This window comes from Giraffa tippelskirchi, chromosome 8 (genome assembly GCF_054371585.1).
Source record: "Giraffa tippelskirchi isolate mGirTip1 chromosome 8, T2T-mGirTip1v1.2.pri, whole genome shotgun sequence".
Taxonomy (NCBI): domain Eukaryota; kingdom Metazoa; phylum Chordata; class Mammalia; order Artiodactyla; family Giraffidae; genus Giraffa; species Giraffa tippelskirchi.
The window spans coordinates 129,850,620-129,876,247 of record NC_137282.1 but is presented as its reverse complement, the minus strand read 5'-3'; the positions used below and the strand labels follow the sequence as shown (position 1 = coordinate 129,876,247).

Sequence of the window (25,628 nt, the reverse complement as noted above, 5' to 3'; positions counted from 1 at the left end):
TACCGTTTTTAATGTTACCAACATTTCTTGAGGTCTTGAAGTTGTAGTAGAAACAGCTGCAGCAGCAATAACAGAAAACCCCAAGTAAAGTATGTGCTCGGTTGTTCAGTTGTGTCCGACTCTTTGCAACCCCACGGACTGTAGCCCACCAGGCTCCTCTGTCCATGGAATTTTCCAGGCAAGAATACTGAAGTGGGTTTCCATTTCCTCCTCCAGGGGATCTTCTTGACCCAGAGATTGAACCTGCATCTCTTGCATTGGCATGTGGATTCTTTAGCTTTATCACCATTATTTCCATTCTGAAAGAAAAAAAAAAAATCATTCTCCATAACAGAATCCAGTGTAGCATCCTTTAGCTTTAAATGTGCAAGGACAAAGGCTCTAACAACTTATCTGTCAGAATTCATTTTTATAATTATCAGATCTCTTAAATGCTAGTTTCTAAAACTGATGACTAAACTGAAAACACAAAGTATGGACTGTCCCAGAGGCTGAAATAGAGGGTCCAGGGCAGCAGTAGAAAAGTCAACTGCAGAGAAAAGAACAGAAACCTTCCTCCAATAGGAGGGAAAGAAGAATCACCACTAATGTGATGAAGCAGTATTTATTTATAAATCTAAATGAGCTCTCTGCAGCAAACTTATTTTAGGATATGATCACAGTCTGCCTTAAAGGACAATGAACACACACAATTTTGTCAGATAATAGGATTTGTCAGGGTTGGACTAACTCCGAGGCACCTTCCCCAGGTGTAGTTTTTGATAAGTGTGTCGGCACCACCACTACAGCAGACTTCCCAGGTGGTGCTAGTGGTAAAGAACCTGCCTGCCAATGCAGGAGACGTAAGAGATGCGGGTTCTATCCCTGGGTCAGGAAGATCCCCTGGAGTAGGAAATGGCAACCCACGCTAGTATTCTTGCCTGAAGAATCCCCATGGGCAGAGGATCCTAGCAGGCTACAGTCCATAGGGTCGCAAAGAGTCGGACACGACTGAAGCAGCTGAGCATGCATGCACCTCACTACAGCAGCCACAGAACCATGCTAGAAGTCCAGGTTGGTTTTATACGTTTCTCTTTCCATTAGATTGGCAGACCATGATGTATAGTTGACCAATGCCTTTCTTGTGAAGACACTGAGGAATCTGAAGTATGGAATGTTCTAGAACAAAGGGATGAAGAGCTTCCCTTTTGCAACTTAGGTTGAAATTTTCTGTGTAAACATTTGTTAGGATGAACAGCCTGATATGCATGGTTTTCTTACGCATCTAGCTTGGAAATAACTAAAGAGTATGGTGCTCATTAAGGAGCACACTTTTTAGTTAATAGAGATAAGACTGAGAAGCCTGGAAGTGTATTTGGTGATGTTGTATCCCTCTATCTCTTCATTCATTCCAAATTTCCTTGCTGTGACTATTTCTTTAGCAACACAGTAGGATAAGTTCAAATCCCAGGAAACAAAAATGCTATTTTTTACCATTGATCATGGTGTCAGTAGACAGGGACAAGCAATCATTCTTCTCTGTGATTGTTCTGCATACGGCATTTCTATACTGCCTTATGGGTAACAGCTAGCTGGAAAAAAGGAGGCCCTCTGGACTGGTGAATTCAGCCATCATTTTTTTCATTTCTTTATTCAACATATATTTATTGAGTACATGCTTTGTTCTAGTTACTGTGTCAATTATTGTCATATGGCTAAAGCTTACGTGGGCTTCCCTGATGGCTCAGAGGGTAAAGAATCTGCCTGCAATGCAAGAGACCCAGGTTTGATCCCTTGGCTGGGAAGATCCCCTGGAGAAGGAAATAGCAACCCATCCCAGTATTCTTGCCTGGAGAACTCCATGGACAGAGGAGACTGGTGGGCTACAGTTCATGGGGTTGCAAAGAGTTGGACACCACTGAATGACTCAGATACAGAGCTTATATAGTCCTTACATGTATCAGGTATTAGTTAAGTTCGCTACCTGAGTGAACTCACCTAATCCTTATTCTGTTAAGTTGTTGTTTTACCCCCATATTACAGACAAGGACATGCATGGCCCAGCAGCCCCTGACCTCAGAGCACTTACAGACTGACAGAGAAGAGAGTCTCAAACAGTTAATTTCAAAGTACACTTCTGTATGACTGAGAGAGCACACAGCAGGGAGACTGTCCCTCAAGTTAAGACCAGGAAGATCCAAAGTGGGCATGAGGGTGGGGTGTGGCCAGGAGGAACTCTGCAAGCAGAAGGAATAACTTGAACGGCTTCCACTGCGTCTGTGGTGGAAAGGAGCATTTATGAAGCAGAAAGGCCAGGAGTGGTGGGCTCTGGGGAGTGAGAGGCTGGGAGAACAGGTTCATGCTGGGCAGACAGACTGGCAGCAGAGGACACAGGACCAGACCACCCTTTAGGAGGCTGTTGCAGTCCAGGAGTCCCAGCCAGAGGGTGGGGAGGATGAGGGAGGTGGAGTATCAGAAACTCTCCAGGAGGAGCAGGGCTTGTTGGCGTAAGGGTGGTTATGGGGGGTAAGTGTGATGATTGGCCCCCAGGTCTCTGGGTGGCTGGTGAGGCTCTTCACAGAGGTGGAGAGCGGTGCCTCGCCTCCCCTAGCCTGGCAACAGCTGGCATTGTTGGCTGCAAGAACATGGCACTGGCCATGAAATGGAAGGTCACCGTCAGTTCCTAAGTTAGAATCGCTTGCTCATGATGGAAGGAACTCTTCCTGGGCCTTTTCTGAAGACACACACCATCGTGCCTGTGCGCTAGTGGCCTCCAATATCACTACCCTGTCCCTCACCACGTGCCAGACCTTCTCTTATTTCTATTTTTTCTTGCCCACACCACCTCCCTTCTCATAATTCTTCTTCCCCGCAGCATCCCATCATCTCTCCCAACTCATAATTATAGCCAGTTTTTTTCAGTAACTCTTTTATCCCTTGATATTGCTATCAAGACAGAGTGTAGTTTTGTTTGGAGGATGAATTAAGTTCACCTGAATATAAAATCACTGAAAAAATAATGGAAATTGTTTGCAAAGTCCAAGTACGAAGGAGGTAAAGCAGTTTTGGAGAAAAGCCTTAGAGATGAAAGGGTTTTCGAGTTGTTTTAACTGTCAGATATAGTTCTCGCAATGACTTTAAATAGGCGTAGGCTCACAAATGGGTTGATAATGATCTAACCATTTGGAGGAGAGATTAATGGTTTTATTTTTTAGCAAAACTACAATTAGGATGAAAACTGCTTGGATGAATCAGATGCCGCAAAGCAACAGGTAATGGTTTGTTGTGATATTTAAAATCCTGGGCGCTGATTGGGCTTTTATTCATGTACTATTTTATATACAAGAGGCTTGTGTAAACTAAACCAAATACAGAGAATTAATAAGCATGTTGTTTAGATGGAAAGTATTACTGCCTTCTGTAGGTGTTGTCAGATTCTATTAACCATCCCTGTCTTAATGCAGAAAGCAAGTAAATTTAACCATCTTCCACTCTGAGGCTATTGTGCAACTGTTTCCCCTTTGGCATCCCTCCCCCTTTTCCCATTCATCTCCTACTTTATGCTGAAAATGACTTCTTTCAAATTCCTTGTGTGAAAAGAAAATGAAACCCAATTCATGATTCACCAGAGAGCACCCCCCATCCCTACATGAGCCACCCACCAAGACAAAGGGAGATTAGGGCTTCCAGAGTCTTTTGTTGTTGTTTTGGAGGTTAAATGTCTGTTTCACTTTCACTGGAATAATGAGAGGGGTTGTTCAGCTCCATATTTTGCAAAGAACCATTCATATTGTTCTCTTTAAAATAGAAAGAATATTATAGTTTGGGTTTTTGCTGTTGTTTTGTTGTGGGTTTTTTTTGTTTTTTTGTTTTTTTTAAATCTGATTTAGTTCTCCAGCCGTTCTTCCAAATAGTTACCTGGAACCAGTCAACATCTCAGAAGCCCCTCAGGACTCACCACTTCCTTTAATGATTTGAGATGCTAACAGAACCCACTCATCACAGATGATGTCATTGGCATCTAAAAAAAAAAAGTTACTCAGTCATGTCCAACTCTTTGAGACCCCATGAACTGTAGCCCACCAGGCTCCTCTGTCCCTGGAATTCTCGAAACAAGAATACTGGAGTGGGTAGCCATTCCCTTCTCCAGGGGATCTTCCTGACCCAGGGATCAAACCCAAGTCTCCTGCACTGCAGGTGGATTCTTTACCATCTGAGCCACCATGGAAGCTCTGGAGACTCCAGACTCTTTTTCTCTTACTCAGGGAGAATTTGTTGAGTCCCTCATCTACACATGAAGGGCCCAGGGTACCTGTTGAAGCAGGATGGAGGTGAACTGAGAAATGCTTTTGGGCTATGGGGAAAGAGCAGAGAATAAAATAACAAGTGCTATAAGCAGGAAGTACAAGAAATGCTACTACAGGAATTCGAAAGAGAAGGGAAGAGTTTTAATAAGTAGATCAGCAAAAACATTATGGAGCAAGTGACATGGAAGTTAGACCTTTAGAGTTTGGACAGTCAACGATGGAGGGAAGAACTTTGTCTAACATTCCAGGTTTAAAAATTAATGTGAACAAAGGCTTGAAAACGAAAGCAATTAAAGTGGCAGGAATGTCTGTTTAACTGCTGTCTTGGAGTTTGTTTGTTTTTTTTTAAATTTCAACTGAGCATATTTTAAAAATCTTATTGTCTTTCTTCAACAATTTGTGAATCAAGCAGCATCCAGTCTAGCAGACAGTAAGGAGCCCTGAGGAGCTGTACAAAATGAAAGACTTTGCAGGCAGACAGCAATGGGAACAAGCAAGTAAAACTACTGGCAAAAGGCAGGTTGGTTATAGCAAGGTCACTTTCCTTTCGGGCACAACAGGAGTCTGTCGGGCAAATTTTTTTTATTTGTTTATTTATTTGACTTCTCCAGGTCTTAGTGGTATCATGTGGGATCTTTAGTTATGGCATGAAAACTCTTAGTTGCAGCATGTGGGATTTAGTTCCCTAACCAGGGATCAAACCCAGGCCTCCAGCATTGGGAATGCAGAGTCTTAGCCACTGGACTACCAGGGAAGTTTGTGTCAGGTAGATTCTTGATTGACTGGTTTAAGACTCCACTTCTGGAGGAGCCAAAGCTGTAATTAAGTTAAATCTTCCGTTGGTGACGTGGGGTTTAGCGTAAGTGACTCCATTTGGGACCTGTTGTCTTGTTTTTAGCAAGAGGTACAGGATGTCAGAATAAATAAGGTAGAAAAATGTTTGGGAAATTATTAGGATGATTGCTTCTGGGAGAAGGGGTAGAAGAATAGATGAGAACTTCTTTTAATATTATATGTTTTCACATTATTTTAATTTCTAACTTTTATTTATTGAATAAATAGGCCCATGTTATGAAAACACATAAATACTTCACTAGGGAGTTGCCTGCTTTCAGTTGCAAGGGAACCACCAAAGCAGAGGGGGGCATGGTGATCATTGTGCTCTGGGTGGTTTTTCTGGAAGAAATCTGTAGGATGTATTGGAAATGAGGCACCAGGAGACTTGAGTAAACGGTTTGGAAGCTAGCATAATAGTCTGATGAAGGAGTGATGGGAACAGAGGAGCTGAAGAACTTGCCACAACAGCCCCTCGTGGCATAAAGGACAGTTCTGTCCTCCCTCTTCTCAGCTTCCAGAGTTCTCCTGGCGCTGAGGTTGCAGCCAGAGGCACATGCAGGAGGATGGGGAGTTGGTGCCTCCGGGGGGCTGATGCAAACCTTGAGGCAGTTCCTTAAATTTGCTCTCCTCTGGCTCAAAGGATTGCTCTCCAAAAGCTACTGTTATGAAGGCTTCATATACCCAGTTCTCCACGAAGTTGAAAAGAAATGCTCAAAGAGAAGTTGATGGAGGCAAAATTCATCCACAAAACAATTCTTCCTATTCCAGAGAAGAATCACAATTAGATTTTCTAAGATCCTTTCCAGCTTGCTTTGTTGTAGACCCCAGGCACAAATACTGACCCCTGGCTTTTCACATCTCTCATGATCCATCTCACCCTCTCTTGGAACTGACCACACTCATCTTTGCACTTCCCCATAAATGCAATCAAAGAAAGAGTGGGTAAATGATCATTGCCTTCTCTGTAGCTCTGTGGTCAATCTCATTTCTGCAGGAAGCATTACTGACCAGGTTTACTCCAAGGGCTTCCTAGGTAGCTCAGTGGTTAAGAATCTGCCTGGCAATGCAGGAGACCTGGGTTCATTCCCTGGGTCAGGAATATCTCCTGGAGAAGGGATTGGCTACCCACTCCAGTATTCTTGCCTGGAGAATCCCATGGACAGAGGAGCCTGGTGGGCTACAATCCATGTGGCCACAAGGAGTCAGACACGGCTGAGCGACTAACACTTTCACTTTTCACTGTCTCTGAGGAATGCATCTTTGCATCTTTCATGTTTGAAGGGTCTATGGATTACATGAATAAATGACAGTTATGAGAGAGAGAACAGATCACTTGCTTTAGCTCCAAAATCAGTGCTCACAACCATTTTCAAATGTCTGTTTAATCTGATAGTCTTTGCAATCCCAGTAAGATCTTCAAACTTCAAAAGTGAACAAACGAAAGTCTAAGTGTTTTCTATTGGATATCTACATTGCTTCTATTTTTAAAAAATTATGTAATGCTATAATGAACAAGTTTATACACATAGATTTTCCTATAGTTAAGATTATTTTATTAGAAAAGATCTACAGAAAAATCCCTGGCTCAGAGGAATTGGATCTCAATAAAACTTGCAAAATTACTACTACTACTACTACTAAGTCGCTTCAGTCGTGTCCGACTCTGTGCGATCCCATAGATGGCAGCCCACCAGGCTCCACCGTCCCTGACGGCCACATGGATTGTAGCCCACCAGGCTCCTCTGTCCATGGGATTCTCCAGGCAAGAATACTGGAGTGGGTTGCCATTTCTTTCTCCAGTGCATGAAAGGGAAAAGTGAAAGTGAAGTCGCTCAGTCAAAATTACTGTGCCATAAATTCAACCACAATAAAATCTCCACAAGTTTTTAGTGCTTGTTTCACCATACCCTCTCCAGCATTGGGAAATAGACATTTTAATTTTTTGTCAACATCATATGTGAAAAGTGGTATCCCACATTATCATAATTTACATTTCTAGTTTTTAAAAATATTTGTTTATTTGACTATGCTGAGTCTTAGTTGAGCCATGCAGGATCTTTTAGTTGTGACCTGCAGATCTGGTTCCCTGACCAGTGATCAGGCCCAGGCCTGCTGCATTGGGAGTGTAGAGTCTTAAGCACTGGACCACCAGAGAAGTCCCTACCTTTCTATTTTAAATAAGGGATAAGAAAAAAAAGTCTAGGTGTTTTCTAAAGGAAAGCAACAGGGCCCTAGGTGGAACTGAGCTTCTGACATTTCGCTGGATTCAGCAGACACCTAGAAGCATCCATGTGCTTTATCTATCTGTCTGTTTATCCATCTATCTATCTACCTACCTACTGCATATCTTAGGAGTCACCATCTATGAGCCCTTTAGGCATTTTTAATCCAGTGGAGGAGACAAACTGGTAGATAGAGATGTCTTTCAAAATAGTTACTGCTCAAGAAAAGGGTCCAGATCATTGGACTTTCAATCAGCCAGCCATCAGTTCCTGACTCTGTAGGAAAGACAGTGTGGTCAGGAGGGGGAACACAGGTTCCAAATACAAGGAGAGTTCAAAAAGTAGAGGCATCAAAGAGTCAGAAAGTAGTTTGGTAAAATGGATATTTATTCCTGTGGATATCAAAATTACCTATAAAAATTGTTGGGTTGAATATGCAGGGGAAGACAATGAATGTGCTACTCAAGTGCTCCATGAAATGACTTGGAGAGACCTCTGCGGATGACAGTGCAGAGAGGGTGGAGGAAGATACAGCCAGCCAGAGTATTGCGTTGTTTGTTTGTGTGTTGGCTTTCATCAGTATAAATGACTATTCTAGAATCGCCAAGATAAAACAGATAAAATGCAGGCCAACACCCTCCCCCTTTTCCCATCTGGTCATAGGAGACACCATTTTCTGGGATAATGCTATTTTCCTCAACTGGCCCTGAAGCTTTTAGGGTGAAAGACTGTATTTCTCTTCAGTTATGTCTATAAGTAGGTTGGGTACTGCCCGCCCAAGAAAATAATTTCTTCAGGTAGGAGGGATATCCTCAAACCTCCTTTTAAAAATTTCTGGGAGAAGGCACTCCTCTGCCCTAACCAGACACCTGTGGGAGACCAGCTGCCCACAGGGACTCACTCGTGTGCAACAGAAAAGTTAGGGAGTGTCCTGGGCACAGGAACTCTGTCTTTTGGCTCTAGGATAAAGGATAAATATGAAAGTTGTGTCAGAACACAAGTTATTTTCATCTTATTAAACTTTGCATTCAAAACTTAGTTTTTCACTTGATTATTCTGAGCTCAGATTTTGTTTTCCCATGTACAGGTAGGTTGAGTTTCCTGGGAAACAAAGCTAGACATTTTTATTAGGAAGAGTGCCTGGGACCACCATCCTTGGAAGTTGGAGGAAGGATGTCCAGGATTGATGGGGGGAGAAGCTGGGCTGTGATGCAACCCCAGCAAAGACCTCAGCTGCCTGAGGAGGGGCTCTGTTGCTGAGTGGGCCTTTCAGAGTCATCCCCAAGCTGCGGCAGCGGGGCAGGGCCTTTCAGCCCTCGTGGTGATCATTGGATATGGGTTGCCCCTGAAAGGAGGTATGGCTTTAAATGAGGCAGTTTATTTTCAGCTGAGAAAAATCCCCAAATAGGATTGAAATGTGAGGGCTTTCCGCTAAGGTGCTCCTGACAACTGGAGGAATAAGTCCTTTGTTCATGAAGAAGTAGCTGGGTGGGACATCCCAGTATCCACCACAAGTCGTCAGTTTTATAGGATATCTGAAATACAGTCCTTAATTTAGCTGAATTATATAACTTTATAGCCCATGATGTAACTCAATAGCAATATGACCCATAAAACTGAAAAGAAAGGAATCATATAATCTAATCACTATTTTTAGCATTGTTTCCATGACAAAATGTATTCTGCTTGGGATGCCAAGAACACAGGCCCTTCACTCTGCCAGCAGGGGAATAGAGGTCTTCTCTGTCTCTTAGTCTGTCTTTCTGTCTCTCCCTCTTTCACACACACCAGCACATGTGCACACACATGCAGAGTCTTGCCCAGACTTTGGCAGTAAAACATTAATCTTCCACCAATTATATATTTATTTACTCCCTAGAACACATGAAATAGTGTGCTATTCGAGATAATGTGGAGAATATGAGACATTCTATTACAGAGCTCATGGAAAGCATGAAGGATTATCCTTAGCTGCAGGAGTAGCGGCTTCTGTTCATTCATTAAGTACATGTTCGTTAAATTTATTAAATACATGTGAAAAAGCTGGCTTGAACCTCAACATTCAAAAAACTAAGATCATGGCATGTGGCTTCATCACTTCATGGCAAATAGAAGGGCAAAAAGTGGAAGCAGTGACAGATTTTATTTTCTTGGGCTCCAAAATCACTGTGGACGGTGACTGCAGCCATGAAATTTAAAAATGCTTGCTCCTTGGAAGGAAAGCTATGACAAACCTAGACAGCACATTAAAAGCAGAGACATTACTTTGCCCACAAAGGTCCGTATAGTCAAAGCTATGGTTTTTCCAGTAGTCATGTACAGATATGAGACTTGGACCATAAAGAAGGCTGAGCACCAAAGAACTGATGCTTTCAAATTGTGGTGCTGGAGAAGACTCTTGAGAGTCCCTTGGACTGCAAGGAGATCAAACCAGTCAATCCTAAAGGAATTCAACCCTGAATATTCATTGGAAGGACTGATGCTGAAGTTGAAGCTCCAGTACTTTGGCCACTTGATGTGAAAACCTGACTCATTGGAAAAGGCCCTGATGCTGGGAAAGATTGAAAGCAAAGGGAAAGGGGGGCAGCAGAGGATGAGATGGTTAGATAGCATCACCAACTCAATGGGCATGAGTTTGAGCAAACTCTAGGAGACGGCAAAGGACAGGGAAGCCTGGTGTGCTGCAGTCCGTGGGGTCACAAACAGTTGGATATGATTTAGTGACTGAACAGCAGCAATGATACGTGCTCATTGAATTGAAGCAGTGAACCAGACAGAGCTCAGTGTTAGAGATTAGAAGGTGAACGAGACACAGTGCCCGTTAGAGGGTGTACAGTCTAGAAGAGGGCTCACAGTGGATATGCACATACACTGTCATGGGACATGGAAGAGGAAGGTCAACTCTTCCTGGGCAGGTTTAGGAAACCAATGTGGAACAAGTGGGACTTGAACAAGGTATTCAAAGAGTAATCACATTTACATCTGGAAGAATGAATGGGGGCCGGGGGTGCAGGGGGAGAAGGACAGAGCACTGAGGACCAGGAAGTTTCTCAAGCAAGTGCATAGAGGTGTGGAACACATGGTATGTTCGTGACATTGCAAGCATTTGATTTGGGTGGATTTTAGGAGTTGTGTGGATAGGAAATATTAAGCAAGAAATAAAGCTGGAGAGAGATCAGCTCATGAGAAGCTTAAAAGCCTTGCTTCCAAATTCAGAACTTTATTGTGTTGGCAATGGGGAGCCATAATGGCTTTTTAATATGAGAGTAATGTCGCCAGATTTCTGTTAAAGAAAGATCACTGATAGCAGTGTGCTAAGTAAGTTGGAAACTGAGGGGAAAGTAAATAGGATGTGGTAGTAGCCATCGAGGTAGGAAATTAAAAGTGTTTGAATCAAACCAGCCCCAGTGGAGACTGAAAAGATGAGAAAAGTCTGCAGTATCTAGAAGGAGAATGGATTTGTGACTGATCAGTGTGGGGGTGAGATGAAAAGTCTAGGATGTCTCCCCAGTTTCTGAGTAAATATGGTACCATTTAACCAAGGCAGTGAACACATGAAGAGAAGCAGGTTTGGAGGGAAAGATTCTGAGTCAAATTACGGAAACATTGAGATTGGTTATAAGATGGAAGTGTCTAAGCCAGCACATACACAGTGTTAGTGCTCAAGGTGAGGGGTTAATTAGAGATATGGATCTGTGATTGACCTTTAGCCATGAAAATGGAGAAGGTCGCACAATGAGATGGGTAGTAAAGGACCAAAAGTAGAACACTTAGGAGCCCCAGTATTGATGGCATAGACGGAGACAGAAGAGCCAGAAAGGGAGAACTTGACAGGCAAGACAGTCAGGAGAGAGGGAGACCTCAAAAGCCAGGCTAGAGACAGAGTTCTAAGGGAAATGGATGTGACTGACTGTACTGGATATTACAGTGTGGTCAAGTAAGATGAGAACCACAGAGAGTCCACTGGCGTGGATGCAAAGTGAGCAGTGACCTTTGCCAAAGCAATTTCAAAGCGTGAGGAGGCAGAAAGCTCTCAGTACCAGATTGAAGAGTAGGAGGTGAGGAAGTGAGATGAAAGTGGTCACACAGGTCATTGCAGGTTAAGGAATTTGAGGCTAGGGTTGTTAAGTGGAGTTTCTTTGTGGGTGTTGAAGTCATTCCGGATATTGGCAGGAAATGGGGCAGAAAGGAAAACTATGAGCCAAGAGTTTAAGTCAGCTTGGGTTAGCTGGCTGGTTTGTCTGCTATTGGTCCTATCTATCTATATATATATAAATATGTATATATATACTGAGTACCCTTAAGTTACAGCATCATAGAGAGTCAGTAGCATAACCAAATAACACAAGTTTCAAAGGAGAAAAGTATTTGGCTTTGGTGTTTAAAAAAAATTTTAAAAAAACAGTGATTTCAAAATGGTATCGAGGAGTCAGAAGAAGGCCAGCTCTGCCTCTGGCCCTTCTGTTGTCTACAATGAAGGAGGATGAGCGTCCTCCACTGCACAGGGCTGCAGAGCAGACAGTATCCTTGTGGGGAGAGTCAGATTTCAGTGATTAGAAAGAGCCACAGGGGTGCTTCATGAAGATGTCAAGGGTGAGAGAGTTTAGTCAACAGTGGAGCGTGGGGTCTGGAGAGCAGCTTAGGACAGACTCTCCAGGAGCCCTGCGGTGGAAGGAGGAATGGGTGGGTGAGCAGAGGTAGAACAAGGGAGTCAGGGATCACGAGTGAGGTGACAGCTGCCTGGAGGGGGCCTTGCATTTTGTGGGCGAGCGAAGATGGCAGGGATAAAAGTCGTGGTAAGATCGATTATCCTTGAGGCCACGAATAGCAGATTCAGTCTCTTATTGGGTTTTAAATTATATGCTTCTGAGAATTCTCTTTGAAATGAACTCTCCTTGGATGAATGTGTTGGAATGGGGGTGGGGAGAAAGACCAGCTGGCTTCTAGAATGTTCCACCCCCAGGGAAACCCCAGCCCCTGTGGAGGTTGGGACACGGATAGAGCATGGAAAAACGTGAGGAGGAGTTGAGAGTCCCCCCTGGGGTAGAACTGCCCCTGCTTCGAGGGGAAGCAGTAGGTATGGCTCTACAGGCTCATCTCTGGGTAGAATCCAGCTGGGTTCTAGCAGCAGCAGCAGCAGCAGCAGCCCTCCTAGGGAGGGGGCACCGGCCTGGAGGCTGCTCTTGTGTCAGTGGTAGTGGTTTTGTGGGTTTATAGATATGGGTCGTTCCTAAGTCAGCTATTTATACATTTGTATTTCCTAAAGTGTAAGCTCCTAACTATGTCTTCACTGTTCAGAGGCCTCCTCAGAGCCCCCTCTGGAGGTAACACAGAAACACAAAAGCAAGAGAAACAGAAGGGACTCCAGGAGCTTCTTTCTCTGGTCTGCGTGACTTGGGCCAGGCTCAGCGCTGAGAATCCTTAAGTCCTCCAGTCTGACGGTGTTAACTCTGTTAGTTCCCTGGGGCCATAACAGAATCAGACTTCATCTCACGATGAGAGACAGTAATCACACGAAGAAGCTACAGTGTCTGCTTCACCCCGGAGCTCGAGAATTCCATCAACACTTTCTTGCTCAAAACTGATGTTCTGGGATTTATACCAACAAAGATAAAAATGGTTTCTGTCAGTGCGTTTGGTAGGGAATGTATTTTTGCAAACATGATAGATGAACCCTGACTTTGTTTGGTGCATAAGACGTGATCTTTATAAAACATCTATCAGTTGCTCTGACAGCCGGGCCAGAATTTAGCACTCTGCTCCTACTACCACAGTGAAGTTCAGCTAGATTTCCTGTGTATGATTATGTCCCTCATATTTACTGTATTCAGTGGGTGCTGAGTCGGGTGTAGGTGTGACAGAAAGGCCACCTCGGAAGCAACAAGCCTTTCTGCACTGCACACATGTGATGCTTGTTTTTTGACTAGAAGCCCAGACATTGTTTGAAAAGTGCTTTGTCACCTTTTGGGCTTCCCTGGTGGTTCAGACGGTAAAGAATCTGCCTGCAATGCAGGAGACACGGGTTCAATCCCTGGTCGGGAAGATCCCATGGAGAAGGGAATGGCAACCCACTCCAGTATTCTTGCCTGGAGAATTCCATGGACAGAGGAGCCTAGTAGGTTACAGTCCATGGGTTGCAAAGAGTGGGACACAACTGAGCGACTTAACACTTTTTCACACCCGTCACCTGTTTCTCTGCCTCTTATCATCCGTCCTCCAGAAAGCTTAGCTCAGCAGCACTGCTTCACCCCTTCTTGCTGCATTTCAGGCTGATCTGTCTCCCTATCCTCTTATTATGCTGAATTGGTTAATGCTATGCTTCCAGGAATCTGTTAAATTCTGTGCTTTTGGTTTTCTACTTCATTTTGGTGAACAGAAATTTCCTGGGGCTCCTAGAGCCATCTCTCTCCTATACGTCTTGAGCCTCATAAAGTCGTGTTGTGTTCAGCACCCTCTACAAATGATAGAAGAGGGTTGTGTACCTTCTGGCTGGGATAACAGAAGTAAAATAGAGGACAGTCAGTTACATTTGAGTTTTATATAAACAACAGATTTTGTTTTCAGTATAAGTAGATACCATTCAATATTTGGGACATACTTCTACTAAAAGTTATTCCTTATTTATCTGAATTCAGATTTAAAAGGGAAATCCTGCATTTTATCTGACAACATTACCCATGGCCCTTTCCTTTGTCGTGATGTTTCCTTGGTGTCAGGAATCATGGGTAGCCTTAAAGGAAGTGCCCCAGGAGGGGAATAGGGAGGTCTCTGTGGGCTCATTAGGATGACTGCAGGGCTGGTTTTATTTTGGGGGGTGGGGGCTGGAGGAGGAGATGGAGCTGATCTTCATGTCATATGAGCACCATATACTGCAGCTTTCTGTACTTCTTCCTTATCTGTTTCCTCCCAGGCTGGTGGAATTCCCGGTTTCTGAACCTAGGAGGAGGACAGAGGTGCTATAGTACATAGTATTTCTCAAACTTTTGCCTCAAATGCTTATCCACATCTCGCCGGATGTTCATGCTCCGTAGAACATTGTTTGGAGTATTATTACCCATGAACATCTTTTGCTGCCTGTTGAGTTCATCTGATACTAGTGTATTGAGCTATTTATTCTTCAGATCTGTTGTCAGTGCCCATGACTGGCTCACGGCACTGCTGCTATCATGGCACCATGGCTGTATCTCATTGTGAGTGAGTTTCTAGAGCCCAGCCATCTGTATGCGGTTATTTTCAGAAATATGTTGTGTAACCACTACATTCATTAATAATGTGACCTGTTCCATTGGTAGTTTTTCAGGTGCCCAGAAAGACCCTGAGCCTAGTTTCCTCAAGCTGACAAGCCAAAACAGAACTATCATATATGCTACTTTCTTCCCCTGAGAAACCATCCACTCTTACTTCACCAACCATACAATCAAAAGAACTTCTCCAGGTATCCAGACTTAAAAGAGTCCAGAGCTCAGTTCTGTACATAATGTCATATGCCTTTGCCAGGTTGACAGATACAACAAAAAGACATAACTCTGTAGTGTTCCCATCTTCACTGCCGGGTGAGAATACTCACGGCCACCCTGCGTTTTCTCCAACTGTGCTGTTGAGATATATTTAAAGATCTCTCTGCTTAGGACTTGAATTTCTTTAGAAGCTCAACATTTACCATTTGGATGGTTTGAATGACATTTTGCAGCATATGAGTGACTTCACGCAAAAGAGTTTAATGGGTTTAGACAGTGGTACTTCCAAGAAGTACCATGTAGCCACTAGCTCACCCTTCAGGCCTCGTCACCAAGCAGCGGTCTAACTGAGGTGTGAACGCCACCCAGGCTTTTTCTGGTATCTTTTCCTTTCAGTAGAAATTCATGTTAGTGATCACAAGGTAATGCCTGGTTTGTTTTTTTTTATAAGACTATAGCATAATATTTCATATTTTAAGTCCTATGTTGCTTAATCATTCTCCTATATTACTGTAAAACTCTGTGAGATATGTAGCCTCAGTATTTTATAATCCATGGCTCTGACATGAGAAAGAGAAATTGAGGATTTTTTTTACCCATTAGTCTGCAATGCTCATCACTTAAATCAGATGACACTGAGGAGTGACTCTAAATCACGTCCGTCAGTCCCAGCTGTGCAAATATATGTGTGTACACATACTTTCATGCACACACACAGAAGACATTCACGCAGAATGCACGGGGCACACACAATAGCACGCATGCACTCTACACACGTGCATGCACACTCTCATCTTTGGGGCTTTTCCAGTATACCCTGCTTTAGTTCTCTTTGTCTGCACTAAATTAAACAAATGTCCTGCCATACTTGCTGGCCCAGAACTATCTAAATGGTTGATTTACTGACTCATAGGTTAAATTTCCATTTTTTTCCATTCCATTAAGTCTCGCAGCTACTGGGTCTCTATCCGCTAGCATTTCTCTTGCCCTTTATAATCTCAGTGAATTCCTTTGACCCATTTTATTCTGTAAACACAAGCAGGACCAGAACAGCATTTTGTATGTATGAGATAATGGAAAAGTGATGTTCTGCCTAATGTGGGGTTTTGGGTGATTTTTCTCACCAAGGCCCAAGATAGTTTTTTGATAATGTCCTCTGGGGAGACAGACAGGATTTAGTGGTCTCTTCTGCTCTCCAAACTCATCAAGGTCTGTTAAATGAATTACGTTAGCTCGGATGTATAACAGATAGGCTCTTGCTTAAAAAATGTAAGCAGAAGTGAAAACTTAATTGGTTATCACATCATTTCATAACATCATTGCTCACCACCCCTTCCATTTTGGTGACGCTTACTCTGTGTGAAAAAATCAATTCTTGCCTTTAGCAAACAGAGTCCACAAAATCTCATCACCCCCAGACTCATTGCTTTGGTGTTCAGTGTACCGTTTTTGTGGAATAGTGTTGTTTGACAGAAGATTGATCCTGGGGTGTTAAATTCTCCTTTATCACCAAGTGCAGGCAGGTGATGGGGCAGCAGATGGTGTCTAAATGTGTCCAGGAGAGGACTCTCTTCAGTCCACATCCTTCACTGTCCCTCACCAATCTGCCCAAGGTGAAGATGGAAGATGGCCCAGCTGAGCACCAAAGCAGCTGGGCTCTCAACATGACTCTCTCCTCTGCATCCCTCCTGATCCCTAACAGTTAGAGCCTCTGGTGGGGGTTAGGGATGCTCTGCCCAGAAAAGCCTTCTCCCCAAAGCTTGAAACTGCTTCAGTCTCACTTTCTTTTAGGCAAATGAAATAACAAGCTTAAAACAGTTAAGCTTGAAACATCCATTATTCTAATTCAGTGCATTTCATTTAGTCAACCCCTTTCTTAGCTAAGATAAACACCGGTAATCTGAGGAAGTGACGCATGTGGGTGGGATACCACTGTGATGTGGGCCTGTTTTCTAGAGGCCTGGAGAGCCGGCCACTGGGAGAAGGACGGGGCACTGGGAGGGAGCAAGGAGAACGAAGTGTGCTGCTGGGAAACGTCGTTGCTCTGGCCTTTCTGTCCTGCCGGGCCTCACTCCACACCAGGTGCAGCTGTCCTCTCGCTGGAGTTACCTCCTAGGGTTACAGAGGTCAGGGAAGAGAAGAAAAGTGGTCAGAGAACCAGTCGGTCGCAGTCAGCTGGCCTCCTGGTAGCTGACGCAGAAGTCAGGAGAGTGTATTGTCAAGACAGACCTGACATTTGTGTGCAGCCTGTAGAGAGATTTTGTAAGATTATTCTGTGTCCGATGACCACACATCCTCATGGCTTAGCAAGAATGATGCCATAAAACTTTTCATTTTTCGTTTTATAAGTAATGAAGTGAAGTGAAGTCGCTCAGTCGTGTCCGACTCTTTGCGACCCCATGGATTGCAGCCTACCAGGCTCCTCTGTCCATGGGATTTTCCAGGCAAGAGTACTGGAGTGGGTTGCCATTTCCTTCTCCAGGGGATCTTCCTGACCCAGGGATCAAACCCAGGTCTCCTACATTGTAGGCAGATGCTTTACCATCTGAGCCACCAGGGAAGTCCTTATAAGTAATACTTGTGCATATTTTCCTTTTAAAAAATTGAAACCTTACAAAGAACACTGTTTCCTTTGACAAGCCATGCCAATCTCCCAATCCCCACCTCCCCAGTCAAAACTGTTAAAACTGTATGTATGTTTACTTTGCTTTTTCTTTAAATACATACATATATATATATATACATATATATATATACTTACATATATGTATATGTGTGTATATTTGTTGCAGTAGGAAATGGCAACCCACTTCAGTATTCTTTCCTGGAAAATTTCATGGACAGAGGAGCCTGACGGGCTGCAGTCCATGGAGTCACAAAAAGTCAGACATGACTGAGCACATACATAATTATATATAAATAACATATAATTCAAAATATATAAATAATATATCTATATTTGTAATATATAATATAGATTGTATTTTAATATATTCACTTAGCATATAATATAGATCTTTATATGATAAATTCATAGACAATGTATAGCATTATTTAACATGTATATAGTTGTATATTTCTCCTTAAATTCATTCATTCAGCATTCAGTAGATGTCAAGTACATACTCTGCACTTGAACTGTTCTAGGTGTCGGCCACTGAACTCTGAATAAAACAAAAATCTTTGCCCACATGAAACTTACATTGTAGTAAATGCTATCATTCTGAAACATCTTTCTTCACTCAGTAGTATGTCTTGGAGGTTTATCCACTTTAATACATAGATCCACTTCAGTCATTTTAAATGATGCATAAATGTATTTATACTACAGGTGATTTAGACATTTCTACACTGATGGAATTAGTGTCCTGAAATGTTGACCTAGCAATCTGGTGTACTGGATATTTCTTTACAACCGGGCGGCGGTGGAGAGGGACCCCTTGCAGCTTTTGCTTCTGTTGCTGGGGTGGCCGAGATGAAGTAACTGCATCTCCTACATCACTTTGTGATGATTTTGTCGGGTGCATTCTGGGCTGTCAAACCAGCGTACAAAGCAAGAGGAGTATTTGAGAGAGCTAGTAAGGAGAAATCTCTTTTCCTACTTAGGATAATGCATCAAAGGTTTAATGGTAAGAATCGCAGTCAGACCAGGAGAGTAGAAATGGAAGAGAACCATGGGCAGTGGCCTTGTGAAAGGAGAGCAAGTGGGAGAGAGCCGGGAGGAACAGGTGTGGACCACAGCAGCAAGTGGCAGGATCACACCAAAGAGAGAGGGCTGGGCCAGCTTTATCTGAGTCCACATCAAACACTGCAGGAAGGTCTATTTTAGTGTTTTAATCTTTAAGTATGGCTATTTTTAATCTTTCAGTATGGCTCGGTTTCATGACACCATCTGTGTATGTCCAACTCTTTGTAACCCCATAGACTGTCTCCTGCCAGACTCCTCTGTCCATGGAATTCTCCAGGCAAGAATACTGGAGTTGGTAGCCACTCCCTTTTCCAGAGGATTTTCTCAAAGCAGGGATCAAACCTGGGTCTCCTGTGTTGCAGGGGAATTCTTTACCATCTTAGCCACCAGGAAAGCCCCATGACTCCACCTAGCTCTCTTTTTAAATCCTCCTGAACTATGAAAGCCTGCATGCCTGTTTCTAGACATTCGGGTTTGATAAAGATGTGGAAAAGCCCTTCTGTCTGGACAAACAGAATGAGGCTTATAAGACGAGCCTTAAGTATATATAGAATGAAATCCTGTCCTTGTAATTGAAATATTTCCCTTACCTCATTCCAATCCACATGAATTTAATGTGCATTACATGTAGAAATTTTTCATATAGTTTAAAAAGAAGTAGGTTTTATAGTTTTCTCTTTGCAGTTAAGGTTTCAGAGCATTTTTTAATTTTAGATCAGCTTCATCAAAATTTAACGTAAAACCATCATTTAAGCATTTCTTTGGTTTGTTCACCTTAATCATCAGTGAAAACAATGCTGGTTTTTCTATCATTAATCAGGTTTTGATGTTCAAATTAATGCTGTGTTATTTTCCATTTGTCCATCCATTCATTTAACGTGAAAATGACTAAATCATGTGGTAGGGGAAATCATCTCCAGAAAAAAAGAAAAGTCTTGAGTTTGAATGACTATTTCTGGAATTGTCATCCAAATAATTTCATAAAATGAAGTAATTAAATGTGTTTCATTACACCTTTTTTTTTTTCTATGTGAATATTTCTGTGTGAATATATATGACCTCTTATGTGTTGACTAGCAGGGAAATATCAGGGGACTTCATTGAAATTTAAATCATTTCACTTCTTTGTGTTTCTAGGTTAGTCTGAAGGATGCAAAAATTAAATCTTACGCATTTTGTGTTTATGTATGTATGTATATAATTAGAAGATATTTAGGAAATACACTTGCCTTCTTTTTCAACTGTGTGCCCTACGTGAAAGAGGTTTTCTGACTCTCAGTCTCCCATGTCATGCTCTCTGCTTAAAGGCTAATGCACAGATGGATATGCCGGTGTACAGGTGGGGGCAGCAAGGTAAAGGCAGGGATTTGCTCCTCATTTGAGCATTCTGACTTCCCAAAGGAAAGAGGAAAACAACAATTTTTTTTTACTTTTTATTGTAGTATAGCCAATTAGCAATGTTGTGAAAGTTTCAGGTGGACAGCAGAGTGAGCCAGCCGTACACACGTATGTATGTATCTATTCTGCCCCAAACTCCTCTCCCATCCAGGTTGCCACATAACACTGAGCAGAATTCCCCAGTGATACACAGTGGGTCCTTATTGATTATCCATTTTAAATATAGTATTGTATATATGTCGATTCCAAACTCCCTAACTATCCCTTTTCCCCACCCCTCCTTTCTGGTAACCATAAATTTATTCTCCAAGTCTGTGAGTCTGTTTCTGTCTTACAAATAAGTTCATTTGTATCATTTCCTTTTACATTCTGCTTGTAAGGAATATCATAGATATTCCTCTTTTACTCTCTGAAACCTACCAACATTTTCATGTTTCACCCCTAGATCTAGACAGCTCTTTCATAAATGCCACTATTAGAAGAGAATCCAGGTTTGTGAGGCCTGAAGCTTATATAATTTGTGGGGTCCTCTTTAAGGAAAAGAATAAAAAATAACTAAGTCAAAAGTAGATATGAAATTTAATATTTATGAAATAATGAGCGAACTTAATCACAGCACAGTACAAATCTTAAAAAGTTAACAAAATCCAGAAAAATACAGTATTTCAATTAGTTAACTGCTTGACGCACCTCTGTAATCCTTTCTCTCTACATTTTCACTGCATAATCTCTGACCTCCACTTCATAGGACCATTTGATAATAGTATTTTCCATAGAGAGATTAGAAAGATGACTCAATTTTTCTTCTAAGCATGGTTGGCCGAAACTTGTTTATCTTACTGGTAGTTTAGGAAAGACTTTCAGCTTTTCAGCTTATTGCTGATGTCATGTAAATTGTTAGACTTGTCGTCAAATTTGGAAAAACTCCATTATGTTTTTTTTTATGTGAGCTCTCGGGTTTGAAGGAATGTTTCTACCTCCACAGACCTGTCTCCACGTTCATACATTCAAACCTTGTTTCTATTCCCTTACCAGAATCTAGCGCTGGGTGCCACGGAGCATGTCACAGGGTAAACTCAAGCCTGTACCTCCTGCTGCAGTGCCGGTGAGAGGGCAGTGAGTGGAGAATGCACTGCAGGGGGTGCTATTCTGCCACCAGGACCACTGGCAATAGCTTAAGCATAGACAGCAACAACTAAACACTATGCAACTCTTTTATTCCAAAGCAAGATTTGTACAACAATTATACTCCAATAAAAAAATAAAACCAAATTAAATGTGTTCCTTAGTCAGATCCCAAACCACCAGTGGTCCTGCCAGTACTCCACATGTCCAGACTAGACGGGAAGTGAGAAGGAGGGGCAATTCAAGTGGCTCGATCCGGGGGTCTTGACCGATTGTTATTAGAATGCCTTGCTTTTGAAAATTTTATTATACTTCATGACCACATCCCTATACTACTAAGATATGCTCAGGGGCTCCTGCAAGAGGGGCTGTGAAAATAGAGCCTCATTAGTTTCACAGTTCATTTAAAAGCAGAGATATCACTTTGCTGACAAAGGCCTATATAGTCAAAGCTATAGTTTTTCCAATTCAGTTCAGTTCAGTCTCTCAGTCATGTCCCACTCTTTGCAACCACATGGACTGCAGCATGCCAGGCATTCCTGTCCATCACCAACTCCTGGAGCTTGCTCAAACTCATGTCCATTGAGTCAGTGATGCCATCCAACCATCTTATCCTCTGTTTTCCCCTTCTCCTCCTGCCTTTGATCTTTCCAAACATCAAGGTCTTTTCTAATGAGTCAGTTCTTCATCTTAGGTGGCCAAAGTATTGGAGTTTCAGCTTCAACATCAGTCCTTCCAATGAACATTCAGGACTGATTTCCTTTAGGATGGACTGGTTGGATCTCCTTGCAGTTCAAGGGACTCTCAAGAGTCTTCTCCAACACCACAGTTCAAAAGCATCGATTCTTCACCGCTCAGCTTTCTTACTGGTCCAACTCTCACATCCATACATGACTACCGGAAAAACCATAGCTTTGACTAGACAAACCTTTGTTGGCAAAGTAATGTTTCTGCTTTTTAATATGCTGTCTAGGTTGGCCATAGCTTTTCTTGCAAGGAGCTAACATCTTTTAATTTCCTGACTACAGTCACCATCTGCAGTGATTTTGGAGCCCAAGAAAATAAAGTCTGTCACTGTTTCCATTGTTTCCCCATCTATTTGCCATGAAGTGATGGGACCAGATGCCATGATCTTTCCTGTTTGAATGTTGAATTTTAAACCAGGTTTTTCACTCTCCTCTTTTACCCTCATCAAGAGGCTCTTTAGTTCCTTTTCACTTTCTGCCTTAAGGATGGTGTCATTGGTATACCTGAAGTTGTTGATATTTCTCCTGGCAATCTTGATTCCAGTTTGTGCTTCATCCAACCTGGCATTTCGCATGATGTACTCTGCATATAAGTTAAATAAGCAGGGTGACAATATACAGCCTTGATGTACTCCTTTCCCAATTTGGAACCAGCCCATTGTTCCATGTCTGGTTCTAACTGTTGCTTTTTGACCTTCATACAAATTTCTCAGGAGGCAGATAAGGTGGTCTGGTATTCCTATTTCTTTCAGAATTTTCCACAGTTTGTTGTGATCCACATAGACAAAGGCTTTGGCGTAGTCAATAAAGCAGAAGTAGATGTTTTTCTGAAACTCTCTTGCTTTTTCTGTGACCCAATGGGTGTTGGCAATTTGATCTCTGGTTTCTCTGCCTTTTCTAAATCCAGCTTGAACATCTGGAAGTTCTTGGTTCACATCCTGTTGAAGTCTTGCTTGGAGAATCTTGAGCATTGCTTTGCTAGTGTGTGAGATGAGTGCAATTGTGTTTTAACATTCTTTGGCATTGCTTTTCTTTGGGATTGAAATTAAAACTGACCTTTTCCAGTCCTGTGGCCACTGCTGAGTTTTCCAAACTTGCTGGCATATTGAGTGCTGCACTTTCACAGCATCATCTTTTAGGAGTTGAAATAGCTCAGCTGAAATTCCATCACCTCCACTAGCTTTGTTCATAGTGATGCTTCCTAAGGCCCACTTGACTTCGTATTCCAGGATGTCTGGCTCTAGGTGAGTGATCACACCTCATGGTTATCTGAGTCATTAAGATCTTTTTTGGTATAGATCCAACAGATGTGAGAGTTGGACCATAAAGAAGGCTGCATGCGGAAGAATTGGTTTTTGAACTGTGGTGCTGGAGAAGACTCTTGAGAGTCCCTTGGGTAGCAAGGTGATCAGATCAGTCAATCCTAAAGGAAATCAACCCTGACTATTCACTGGAAGGATTGATGCTAAAGCTGAAGCTCCAGTGTTAGCCACCTGATGCAAACAGCCAATTCATTGGAAAAGACTGATGCTGGGAAAGATTGAGGACAGGAAAAGGCAGCAACAGAGGATAATATTGCTGGATGGCATACCGACTTAGTGGACATGAATCTGAGCAGACTCTGGGAGATAGTGAAGGACAGGGAAGCCTGGTGTATTGCAGGCCATGGGGTCTCAAAGAGTTGGACACGACTGAGCGACTGGACAATGAACAACAACAATGATGCCTCAGTGTATTGTGGATGATGATGAGTAGGGATCAAGAGTGTAGAAATCATCAGCCTGCCGGTGCCTGCTGCTTGTGAGACTTGGGCAGTTTCGGGCATATGGGAGTCTTGCAGGTGGAAAAGGAAGAAGCCTGATGCTGAAGCAACAGGTACTTGGGGAAGCAAACCTCCCATCGGGTTGACCGACCCCTCAAAAGGCAGCCGGATCACTTGCCATAGCATTTCAAACATCATGGTAAACTCCGATGGGAACACCAGCAGGAAGCCAGCCACTACTTCATAAAAGAAAGAATATGAGTTCTGGGGCCATGGAGATCTGAACTAGAATGTTCATTCATATGCCTTCAGTAGCCAAGTGGCTTTCAGCAAGTTGCTTAACTTCTCTGAGCCTCTTTTTTATTAATCTATATAAACCTGCAGATGATACCTACTTCTCTGGCTTGCTGAAGACCTAATTGGAAAACAAAACCAAAAACATATAAATGTTCCTGGCTCATAGGACCAAATTATAGTAGACTTCCTTCCAGGAGGCAGACTAAACACAAAGTCACGACAAACATTCCTGTAACTCTTCATGTGAAAGTTAAAATCTCTCAGTCATGTTCGACTCTTTGCAACCCCATGGACTACAGTCCATGGAACTCTCTAGCCCAGAATACTGGAGTGGGTAGCCTTTCCCTTCTCCAGGGGATCTTCCCAACCCAGGGATCAAACAGGTCTCCCACATTACAGGCAAATTCTTTACCAGCTGAGCCACAAGGGAAGCCCTTCATTGTTGGTTTGTATTAAGAACCTAGCCTATGGTTAGAGGCGCAGGAAAAAGAAGCTTGTCCACTGGCTAAAGGACTGTAGAGGCCCAGCTGGATGTCAGCATTCTGGCAAATGTGAATGAAGCCTGGGATGGGCCTGCAGTTCAGCGGGCGAACTGTAGGGAAAGAAGCTGGGGCAAAATGCTTTCTCATAACTTGTGCCTAGATGGAGGAAGGAAGAGAAAGACAGTGATGGACAGACACAAGGGAGCCTGGGCGCTCCACCAGGAGCCCTAGAACCCTGGCATGAGGTGGCAACACTCACCCCAGAGCTCAGTGGCTGAGGCTGTTTGCGTGCAACCTGCCACAGCCAAGCCTGGTACAGGCTGTGCGTGGGAGGCCATAGAGACCGCGGGTCCTACAGACAGGCTGGGAAAGAGTGAGCCAGCACCCTCCAGAAAACCTGTAAATGCCCCTCTTCTTTGTGGTCCACCAGCATCACAAGCAGATGAACAAAGGATGGCAATGAAAACATACACAAAATCCTACGTTGGACAACGAACAAGAATCATAGGAAAAAGAAAAGAAAATAGTTTAGAAAAAAAAACATCATTTCTAACCATCACCACCTCTTTAGTCCCTCTGTAGAGACGAAAGAGTCTTCTCTTTATTTCTGATTCTTCCTGCTGGCTTCTTCGATAATAGTCGTAGTCTCTAGAACCCACCCCTCTAGTCCAGTGGTCATCAAACTTTAATGGACATAGGAATCCCATGTGAGGATCCTGTGGGTGGACCCTGGGAACCTGCATTGCTAGCACAGAGCCCACACTTTGCAAAACTCTGCTTCAGATTATACTGGAACCTTACCAACCCCAATCCTCACCTTTCTTCCAGGGTTCTGTTTCTGATCATCTCCACGTCCAGGCTGCTAGACACTAAAGGTATTGGACAAACGGTGTGTCATACCTGGAGAAGGTGACTAAAATTTTTTTATCAAAAACAGGATGACTTTCATGGCAGTTGGCTGCACAGCAAAAAAGAAAATGTTTTACAGAGAAATGGAAGTTGTAAGTGTGGTTCCATGGGGAAAATATATATATTATAAATGCATTTTTATTATTAAAAATATTTCTCACCAGCCCAATGGTTGCACACTCCTGAACTGATAGAAGAACAACACACCAAAGGCCCCTGGAGAAACAACCAGGTGAGGGTCAGGACCCTCAGGATCTGCTTGTAACGAATCCACGAATCATTCTTCCTTCCCCTAGTTCCCCACAATTGAATTGGTTATTCATGCTGACCGATTCTCCCCCGAACTCAGGATACTGCCCTTTCTTTTGCATTTAATCCTCCCTCTCCTGGATTATTAAAGCTGGTTATTTTTTCTCCAC

At 42.9% G+C, this 25,628-nt stretch overlaps 1 protein-coding gene across 12 annotated transcripts in view; it reads left to right on the top strand.

Moving 5' to 3' along the window:
* KIF6 (kinesin family member 6) overlaps window positions 1-25,628 on the top strand; it is a 406,499-nt gene that overhangs the window by 220,378 nt on the left and 160,493 nt on the right. The window lies entirely within an intron of this gene.